Source organism: Sceloporus undulatus, chromosome 6, assembly GCF_019175285.1.
Source record: "Sceloporus undulatus isolate JIND9_A2432 ecotype Alabama chromosome 6, SceUnd_v1.1, whole genome shotgun sequence".
Classification (NCBI taxonomy): Eukaryota; Metazoa; Chordata; class Lepidosauria; order Squamata; family Phrynosomatidae; genus Sceloporus; species Sceloporus undulatus.
This window is the reverse complement of record NC_056527.1, coordinates 169,070,827-169,082,025: the sequence shown is the minus strand read 5'-3', so window position 1 is coordinate 169,082,025 and position 11,199 is coordinate 169,070,827. Positions and strand designations below refer to the sequence as shown.

Genomic DNA, 11,199 nt, shown 5'->3' with positions numbered 1-11,199 from the left:
TAGGTAATAACCAACGCCTTATACCAAACTCGGAAGCTCCAAATGGTACAGAACATGGCAGCCCGGCTGGTCATTGGGGCTCCCAGGACCAGCCATATAACACCGGTGTTAAAAGATCTTCATTGGCTGCCCATTCGCTTCCGAGCTCAATATAAGGCGTTGGTTATTACCTATAAAGCCCTAAATGGCTTGGGCCCAGGATACCTAAAGGATCGCCTCTCCCCGTACATTCCGCCTCGCACCCTCAGAACATCTGGGCAGCAATTGCTGAAGGTGCCTGGGGCCAGGTTAGCTTCTACTTCGAGAAGGGCCTTTTCCACAGCTGCCCCAGCCCTTTGGAACATGCTGCCCATGGAGCTCCGCTCATCTACCACCCTGGCCCAATTTAGGAAGGATCTCAAAACCTTCCTATTCAAGCAGGCATTCCCCGATTAAATATCCTGTGGGCCTCCCTCCTCTTCCGTGGCCATGAGGTTGGGCTAAGGGGCTTTTCTTGTTGTTTTTTAGATTGTTGTTATTGTTGTTTATATGTTTTTAACTTCTGTATTTTGTCTGCACTCGTTGCACCACTGTAAGCCGCCCTGATCTTTTGGAAGGGCGGGATACAAATAAAGATTTTATTATTATTTATTATTATTATTAAAAATACTGTGGACTGGACACTGTCTTCTGCTTAGATTAGGAGTGGGCAAGGAGGGCGAGGAGCCATTCCTCCCCACAGACCCCCATGAGCCACAGAGACACACAGAGCAAGCCCCCTTTTCTTCTGCAGGCCCTCTCAAAATGGCGACAGGTGGAAGGACAGGACATCCTGGTGCCATTCTGAGAGATACTGCAGAGGAAAACAAGAGACATTTGGGAATACAGTTGGCCCTTCATTTTCATGGGGGAACCATCCTGGACCCCCCACGAAAATGGAGGCTCATGCATGTTCAAGCCCCATAGGCTTGAATGGGGCGTGCTGCTGTGTGCATGCCACTGAGAATAGTGGAAGTTGCCCCTTCACAGATATTCAAGGTTGCAGATCTCAGATCCACAAGTTAGGCGGGGCGACTGTACAGGGTTGGGGGCATTTGTGTGTTTTCATGCATTTTAGGGAGCTTTCATTATGGTTTGGAGGCAAAAATAGCATCTTATTTTTTAAAGAACTGGAGGGGGGGGAATGATGGCTTCAGGGGTGACAAAGTTGGGTCCAGGGGACACTTGTAGCCCACAGACCACAGTGATGCCCACCACCAGCCTAGAGAAAAAGGAGGCACTGGACTAAACTGGAAGGAAGAGAAATGTGTTCAGAGTCTGAAATAGAAATGTCCAGAATGCCTTAGCAGAAGACCAGCTTTTTACTGTGTGTGAAGTCTCACAAAACTACAAACACTCTGACTTTTCAAACACTTTAGTTGCTAGCAAAACTATGAATTAATGAGCAGCCTACCAACCGTGAGAACTTGGAAAACGCCTGAAAATTTAATACTGCAAAATGCCACTGAAGCTGCTTTCTTGCTTGGAAAGAAAGGAAGAAAAGAGGGGGAAAAGACACAGATCTTTATAAAAACAGCTAAGAATCCTTTGTTAGCCCTTAATAGTTGACTACAACCAACAAAAATGTTTTCTATGTTCATGTTTTCTAAAAAATCTCTTAAGCAATCAATACTCCGCAATGATTCTGTAATGATGGCTCTGCAGCCAGTGGGTTTTCAGGAGAGAGGGAGTTAATTCTACCACTAAATGGATTCAGAGATTAGGGATGTAGAGAAATCAGCATCATCGTTTATTTAAAAGGTTTACACCTTTTAAAAATTCACAAGGCCCCCATGATGCCTTACGCTCATTTTTAAAAAAATATAAAATAAATGTAATGCCGTCTCATGCGTGGCTAGGTTTCTTTACAGGAGGATTTGGAGATTTTTGTCCCATGTGGAATACCTGGACTCAATTCAAGGTTGCAGAGGTAGAGTTGTACACTGTGCATCATTGCACACTGATGTGCATGCATCCAGTGCATATGGATTCACAGTGTGCATGGGTGCAAATATGCATTTAACCGTTGCACAACTGGCATCTTGACTCAGTTTCCATCCAACGCAAGGGTTGAGGCGCACAATGAATGCATTCCTCCACATGTGGAGATTGAATCTACGCAATTGATGTCAGATCTCTGCCAATCAATCTAACAGCCATTAAAAAGCAACCTCTACAGAAATGGAGCCAGGCTATTAACACCGAGGCCAAACCAATCAAAGGGATATAAAAGAACTGGGACTCTTTAGTAAGGATGGGGAGGGGGCAACATCTATTTAGTACAATCCTTCTTCCTCCACTTTCCCTCCTTCTCTCTGACCAAGATGTCTGGGTTACAGTGGTCCAACTTTATGCACTTACCTCAGTGGAAATTACAAATTATGGCATGTGGGCAACTGGATGGGGGCTGCATTGGGACCCTCCGAGGATCCTGGGGTGCTGCACCCCTTCCCCACTCCTTCTCCCAATGAAACATTTTGGAAAAATAAGTTGCCCCAGTAAGACAGATGTTGTGATAATCTGCATCCCAACTTTTTCCTTTTGGGGTGGATGGTTAAGGGACTACTTTATCTCTTGGTCCCCCTCTGAATCTGTCTTCACATCAGACAAGTGAAAGCGCAAGTCTTCATTAGGGACCACCGGCCTTTTAATTACTGGCAATTCAAAGCTGCACACATGATTAAAGGAGCAGCAGGGACCCATAAAGTCAAAAAAGAAAACCATCCCTCCCAAACTCCTTCAAAGCCAGGAGGGTGAAAAGGCCAGACCATTAAGGTTTCCAAAACTGCACAAACAACAAGAACAAGGAAAATGTACTACCTTTTCACAGGCGTGTGCAAGATGGCGGCCAAGAGAATTATGGCTACTTCTGTCAAGAACTAAGAGCTAGCAGGGAAGGAGAAGGCAGCAAAGACAAGGTAGAACTGAGAGAGGGAAGGAATTCGGGGGAAAGGGGGAAACAGGTACCATTCATTTCCTTTGTACCCATTTGACTGATTTATAATCCACCTTTCTCCCAGTATGGAACCCAAAGGTATCAACTCAATGACAACTGTAAACCTCACCCAACAACCCTCTTGGACTGAGTCTTCAGCAGATTTCCAACCACAAGAACAAATCATTCTTAAATTAAAAGCAAAATTCAGAGTATATGTGGTCTTGACAACAACAAACCTAATGGAAAGGCACAACTAGAAAAGACAATAATGCCAGGAAAGGTGGAAGTAGGAAGGTAGGCAAGTAGAAAGAGAGGAAGACCAAAGCCAGATGGATGGACTTCCATTCATACAGTCACCATGAGTTGAGACTGACTCTAAGGCAGTTAACAACAAGCCAAGCAGCCTTCCATCCATCTTTAAGCGAGATATTTCTGGGCATTCCCACAACACTAGAATATCCAGGTCCCTTGCTCAACTGACCTGGAAGAGACAAGCCGATGCGTTTTCAGAGGCTTAACTGCTGAGTAAAAAACTGATGGGAACGTGGCCTAGAAACACTGTATTTTTAATGATTTCCTCTAGCACAAAAACACATCAAGACAAAAATGTACCTCTAAACAAAACCCTGAGGACAAAGGCTTTGAAAGAATCACCTGCCAAAAGAGAACAGAAGCTTTCCAAAATATGAATCCAGATGAGGCAGAGGAGAGAGAAATCTAATTAAAGGGGACCAAGATTGCTGGAGGTTCAGTTTTGTAAGTCATGTTGTTCCCCATCGCAACAGCAACAAATGTGTTTTCACTGCAATGGAGTATCCATCTCTAAAAGGGCTTATCTGCTCATCTCTAATGAAGTTGTTGGGGTTTACTTTAGAAAGAGCATTGATAAAATAATCATGACTTAAAAATAACTGACCCAGTTTAATGCAGCTACCTAGAATGGAACATGCACTGCATCCAATTGTGCATTAATCATTGCCAAGACTTGCCACACAAAAACAAATGGGTGCATAGTTGGCATAAGGCAATTCCACTTCTAGTTTCAAAAGCAGCTTCCCAAACCTAATAGAAGCCAGTGGTCCAAACCACTATGGACAAGTTAATATTTTACTCATCAAAAGTTGGGAGGGTCAACAATCATGGAATAAAAAGATCTCCCGTTTTCCAAGGGCCAGAGTAGGGTCTCTTGCATTAGCTGCATAGTTGGCCCTCCATATTCCTGGATTTTGCATCCGTGGAGTCAACTGTCCATGGCTTGGATAGATAGATAGATAGATAGATAGATAGATAGATAGATAGACAGACAGACAGATAGATTTTGCCCTTTTATATAAGGGACACCATTTTACTATGCCACTGTATATCTTCAGGCTATGCATATAAGGTGCGTACAAAACATAAATTAATTCCATGTTTAGACTTGGGTCCCATCTCCAAGATATCTCATTACGTATACGTAAATATTCCCAAATCCCCCAAAATCCAAAACCCGAAACACTCCTGATCCTAAGCATTTCGAATAAGGGAGGCTCAAACCTGTACAACATACAAAAAAAAAAGCCTATTTAAAATTATGAATAATTTTGCACATGAAACAAAGTTTGTGCACCGCTGGACCCTCAAAAAGCCAAGGTCTCCCTATCTCAGCCACCCATGTGGATGATTTTGGATTTTGGGTGATGGTGCAAAAGTAAAGCTGTTCTTGATCACCTTTACACCCTTCTTTTTGAACCACCCCACATTATAGATTTCTGGATAAGGGATATTCAACCTGTACTACTTTTACTCTTTGCATTTATAGCTCAATTATTTTAAATGTTTATTTCACGGATGGTTTAATACTGTTTTAATCATAACTTCCTGTGTTTTAGCTACATGTTTTTACTTGTACTTCTTTTTATCTTCTAAGCCTGCTTGAGTCCCAGTTTTGCAGAAAAGGAGGAGTGTGTGTGTGGCAGACAGATGGATAGAAGGATGGATCGGCAGACAGACGGACAGACAAGTGCAAACAGAAGACAGCCACCTGCTACAATGCCAGAACCATAGGAAATCCTAGCCATGCTCAGCCATATGGAAACCAGGCTTCTGCATCACACAGCGACACAGCTGTGAACAGGGCTGTCAATCCAGAAAGGAGAGAAAATAAAGCAGGAGGCAACGCCTGCAATCATGATCATGATGTACAGAGATGCTCAGAAACCTGGTCCACCTTTGCCACAGCACTTTGACGTAAAGGATTCTGACCCTGGATCAGAGCAAAGGCCTACCTAGCACAGCATCCTGGCAACACCAACCAAAAAGATGAACCCAGTGCAAAATCCACAACATGTGCTTGAAAAGCCACAGCTCCTCTTCTGGAAAGACACAAGGCAGGGGGAGAGGATACAACGCATCTTTCCTCCGTTTGCTTGCGTGCTGCTTTGGAAAAGATAAGACTGTCTCATAATCTAACTGAAAGAGAAGAACATCCTTAAAAGGGGGGAAAGCTTCTTAGGTCTGTAAAGACAATAACGGACAGAAGGCGATTAGTTTCATCGGCTGAGATGTGAAAGGCAGATAATATGGGATTCTGAACGGAAAGGATGAAATAAGGAGGCATTACAACCAAGGAGCTACATTTTAAGGGTGGCTTGGAAATTGGGACAGTGCTGAAAAATCATATTTAGAAGCTTTTCAAAGACATACAGAGAATGATTCAGATCTCACACTGCAGCTTCAGCATCTTAATGCTTACAGAATCACAGAAGATCGAACCGATACTGGGAAGCAGAAACTCCTTGAATGGCCCCAAAACCGGACCCTGCGGACTCTCTCTGGCACACCTTGGTCATTTCTAGTTCTGATCCAACGCATGCCAAACAGCTTTCCCCAAACTGGTTACTCCACACTATCGCTGCCAATGAAGTGAACAGGTGATGTGCCAAGCACCCGAAGGTACCAAATCTGGGAAGGCTGTTGTTATCCATAGAAAGTCCCCTTTTCACACAGACATTAAATCTTAAAACCCATCAGAGTGACAGTCCAGCTCAGGGTTAGCATCAGACCCAAGTTTAAATCCCTTTACAACCATGAACCTCAAGAGATGCCTACAAGCCAGTCTACTCCTAGGGCCTTTCACACACTACACAATTATAGTGCTATGATTCCACTGATTTGGCACTTCAAATACGTTCACATCTGTATTTGGGAATTATTTTACTGGGATATTTGTAATAATGTAAAGAATGGCACATGACTCCCTTACATTTAACCAAAACAGAAAAACCTCTTGAAAGTCTAACTCTGGGAGGGAAAGACTATCTCTGAAAAAGATTACTTCTGAAAGAACACAATGTTTAGTATACTTACCTGAAGAGAGCTATATACCTAATAAATCAACCTTTCATTTTCTTTTGCAAAGGTGTATATCCCTAGTTCCTTCAGCCTCACTCACTCACTCTCTGCAATACTTAGCAATCCTACTGAGAAAACCACTTACAGAATGACTCATAGAAAGCCCATCTGGTATGACTGATTGTAATACAATAGCTCAGATAAACATATATGGGTATGCATGAATGTGTGTGGGAGGCCAGGGTTCAAATCCCCACTCAGCCATGGAAACCCACTTACTGAAAAGCACTGGAGGAAACCCACTTGAGCAAATACCACTCTCTCAGCCTCAGAGGAAGGCAATGGTGGCAACCATCCACTGAGAAATAGTGCCAAGAAAACCCTATGACAGGTTTGGGTTGCCATAAGTCAGCAATGACTTGAAGGCACACAACAATAAATATAGATTTCCATACCACATCTCCGATGCCACCTCAACCATGGCTTCCAACCTCTGTCCTTCCAGAGGTTTTGGACTTCAACTCCCCAAATCTGACCACAAGGCATCCCGGCCGGCACATCTTGGAATAGGGCAAAACATCTGGAGGGATAAAAATGGAGGATCACTACCATAAAGACTCCATTCAGCAGTGAGCATTGGAAATGAGTACAGTTTAGACCATTGATTCCCAAACACTGATCCTCCAGATTTTCTGGACTTGACCACCCATAATTCCTGATTGTTGGCCAAGACGGTTGGGGCTTCCGGGAGTCAAATTCCAAAACACTTGGAGGATCAAAGTTTGGGAACTGTTGGTTTAGACCCTGTGTTTCACCTGTGCTTACATACAGACCATTCCCAAAGCTGGCCTTTGGCTTCATTCCCTGTTTCTAGAGGCCAGAGGGAGAACCATTTAATGCTACAACATTATTTGGGAGAATTTTCCTTTCCTTCTAATGAAGAGGATCAAAGCAATGCCATAAAAAGAGCCTCCGTACATTTTTGCTCCAAATGAAGGCCATTTCAGCAGATCCCAAGTGCAACAGCAGAGTTTTCTTGAGAAATTCCATGTTCTCTATCCAATAAAGTATTTTGTGCATTTTGGTTGGCCAAACAAAAGGCTTTGGTTTTGTGGATTTGATCTGTTATGGTACTTTGCTGTACAGCCAACACAGCTCCCCTTGGATATGTTTTCCCAACATTCTTGTTATGCTAACCTGCAAAGAACGGGGGGAGAAACCTGACTGACAAGCAAGATCTTTCCAGATCTGAAGTGGCAAGCCGCTGTGCCGAAACATCAAACATTTCCCTCCAAGCCTTGCAGTTCACGGCGGTTCAAAGCACACACCTTGCAGGCAGGCCCACGCTTCCTAATGCGAGAAGAAAGCACTTCTTCGGGGTACGGCTTGGCAGTGCGAACTGTTCTGCTCCTGGGTCAACTTCCAAGACAAATTTAGAGGCGGCACATATTTAAAGACCCAGAGAGGAGAGAGAAAAATACCTTGACTGTTAACTTATTTGGTTGAAAAATGAAAACAACATTTGCCAGTATCCTACATCAGGGCTGCATAGCATTAAATCAGATCACGCACAGCTAAAGGTTTATGATGCAGCACAACCCTTGCGTTGACAGCAACACTGCTTGTTTATTAAAAATATACAACCCACTGTATTTCCAAGGATCAAATGAAAATCAGGTACATCGATTTTGGACAGTGAATAAGTCACACACTCTCCACCTCAGAAGATGGCTATGGCAAACCCTCTCTGGAAGTAAACCCTATGACAGGCTTGCCTTATGACTTGGAGGCACACAACAACGACAACAAAAGCATGGCAGGGGGTTGGATTGGATGGCCCTTGTGGTCTCTTCCAACTCTATGATTCTATGAATAGGTTTTAAAAGACTGAAATACTGTACAGTCGGCCCTTCATATCCACAGATTCTTCACGGATTTAAGCATCCAGAGCTTTGAAATATTAAAAAATGATCTAAATTCCAGAAAGCAACCTTTAAAATAATAATAATAATAAAAATAAATAAAATCTTTATTTATATCCCGCCCTTCCAAAAAGATCAGGGCGGCTTACAATATGCAACAAGTGCAAACAAATACAGGTTAAAAACATAAAACATCAGTAATACACAATCTAAAAACAATAACAAAGGCCCCGTTAGCCCATCCTCATGGCCACGGAAGAGGAGGGAGGCCCACAGGATATTTAATCGGGGAATGCCTGCTTGAATAGGAAGGTTTTGAGATCCTTCCTAAATTGGGCCAGGGTGGTGGATGATTTGATTTTGCTATTTTATATAAAGGACACCATTTCATTGTGTCACTGTACATAATGAGACTTGAACATCCCTGGATTCTATACAATGGGTTTATTATTCTTTTCATTGCAGTAGGCCCTTGGTTTGGTTCGAAAATTGGTGAATTCTCCAGACCCATTATATACAATGAGTTGTTGTTGCTATTACTACTACTACTACTATTACTACAATGGCCCCTTGGTATCCACTGGGGTTTGGCTCCAGGACCCCCCCCCCCATGGATACCAAAATCTGTGGATGCTCAACTCCCATTTTATACAATGGTGTAGTAAAATGATGTCCCTTATATAAAATGGCAAACTCAATGCTTGCTCTTGGGATTTCTTTCTTCGTTTGGGAATATTTTCAAGCTGTGGATGGTTGAACCTGTGGATACCAAATCTGTGGATACAGATGGCTGACTGTATTCCAGTTTCAGCCGCTGATGTGCCTGCATAAGAGAACTAAGTCACCACAGACACCGCCAGGAAAGACACACTCCATGCCTTGACAGCCCATCTCCATTTTGAGTGGCACGCTCAGAGAGGATGTCCTAACCTTGCTGAACCTTCCATGGAAAGAGGCAGCATTTGAATCTGACCCCTTCCCTGCAACATTTTGAGCATTGCCAACGGGGAATAGAGATCACCTACAACTGCCTAACACAATGCGAGTCCTGTTTTGAAAAATCTGCACATTTGAGACACCACACGCCAAACCAGACCTAATTAAAACTTCATTAGCCCTCTGGAATGGCGCTGCCATCCCTCTGGGCTCTCAGAAACATTGGAAGTAAACAATGGTTTAAAGCAAGGTTAAACGATGGTTTAAAATGAGGTTTAAATTATGGTTTAAAGCGAGATTTAAACAACGGTTTAAACCAGCCAACCCGGGTTTGCTGGAGGGCTGCCTGAACGCCAGCCCCAGTCTTAGTGAATTCACTTATTCTGGGACAAAAGTCTAGGTCCATCACACTATTTCTGGCCAAGAGGTAAAAACTCAAATACACTGACTTCTTTTGGGAATTTTCTCAGAGAAGAAAACCAGACGTACATGCAGCCATTTTGCAAAGCTACCAGGGTCAACAGAACAGCGCATGTGGTGTGTGCAAAGCAGTCTTCCTTAGCCTGGTGTCCCCCTTCCCAGCTGTGCTGGGCTATAATCCCCACAATCCTCCAGCTGGGGCCAGGTGACTATGGGGGGGCTGCAATGCAAAACATACCCAAAGGGCACCAGCGGAGGGAAGGTTGCTGCGAGGCATCATAAACCGATGCCACTATTATCGCCAGGCGCTGGGTGTTTTTCAACCCACAAGGGAGGAGTGGCGCTTTTGAGACTAAAAATAGAGCCTTCTGCATATTCTCTTTGGTGGCCAGGTGCGTAAACAGGTGCATCGCTTGGAGCTGCAAAGAAAAGAGAGAAAACCGGAGCCAGGCCAGGTGGCTGAATGGGTGATATCTGGCCACTCTTGTTTTCCTCTCCATATAACCCTGGCATCATCAGCATTGTAAACAGAAGCACTGTTGTCAAAGAATTGATTCGGTAATAAAAAAAGAGAGAGTGAAGGGACAATTGTCTTCCAGAAAATGAATGCCAGGCCCAGCACTTGGTGTCTTTCTGGGCGCGAGGCCAGCTGCTAATCATTATAGGCTTCTGCTAATTTTGAGCTCTGCAAATAAACCAAGCGGCACCAGAGGCAGCCGGCATCAAGTTCTTTCCTAGAGTGTCTTCCTGAATCCCGCTGTGTACTTTTGCTAACCTTTTGCAGTCTGCAGAGGCTGCTGGATTAATGCAACCGTCAAGGAGGCACTGGAGCTTGGCCAGGCAACCCTAGAACAAACGCCGGGGTGTGATTTCTGAAAAAAGGGGGCCGGAACATTAACTTTGGCTCGCCTCCCATGTGGAAAGCCAGCAAAACAACTCTGGAACAGAGGACGCAGGTGACAGTTCGCTAACCTTCCTGCACAAACCTTTGTATGGCATCATGTGCAATGCCTACCATCTACCATGGGTCTACCCAGAAGGCATGCTCTTTGCATTAGCCAGAGCAAAGACCCAGGGAGGAAGGCACAAGGGGGGCATGAAATCAGGTGTGGTGGAAGGATAGAAAGAGCAATAGCAAAGTGACTGATAACAAGCTTTTGCAATGCTGGCTGTAAGGAGTTCTTCTGGATGGGCTTCACATTCGCTCCTTGCCTAATTAAAGAAGAAATCTCTACAGCCAGCATCTTCAAATCAGGGCATAAATAAAATGGTTGTTCATCCGCCTCCTCACCGGAGGAACCTTGAAACCATGCCACATCGAGCACAAAACTCTGCACATTTCTCAGTGCATGAATGCCTGGTTTCTGGGGAAAGCAAGAAAGGAAGAGATCTCTATCAGATCTTTCCTGGACAAAGCCTTGCAGGTATCAATCAGTGCGCAAGGGCAGAGTGGCAGGTCTTCAAGATCCACCAAGTGACCTATTTTGGCCGGAGGAAGAAGACAGCCAAATCCTCCAGGTTGCATTTCCAACAATCCAGAATAAGCACTCCAAATGCAACCAAACTATTGAAGGGAGGGCATTTCCGTGTATAACTGAATATGAAATTGGCCCACGATGATTCCCATGGGTT

At 44.1% G+C, this 11,199-nt stretch overlaps 1 protein-coding gene across 5 annotated transcripts in view; it reads right to left on the bottom strand.

Moving 5' to 3' along the window:
* GLCE (glucuronic acid epimerase) overlaps positions 1-11,199 on the bottom strand; it is a 46,332-nt gene that overhangs the window by 30,393 nt on the left and 4,740 nt on the right. For 2 of the 5 annotated variants that reach the window (XM_042472658.1, XM_042472654.1), the window contains exon 2: positions 6,745-6,869. The exons of the other annotated variants lie outside the window; for them this stretch is intronic. The gene's annotated coding sequence lies outside the window, so the exon portion shown is untranslated. The remainder of the gene's footprint in view (positions 1-6,744; positions 6,870-11,199) is intronic. 5 annotated transcript variants of the gene reach the window in all.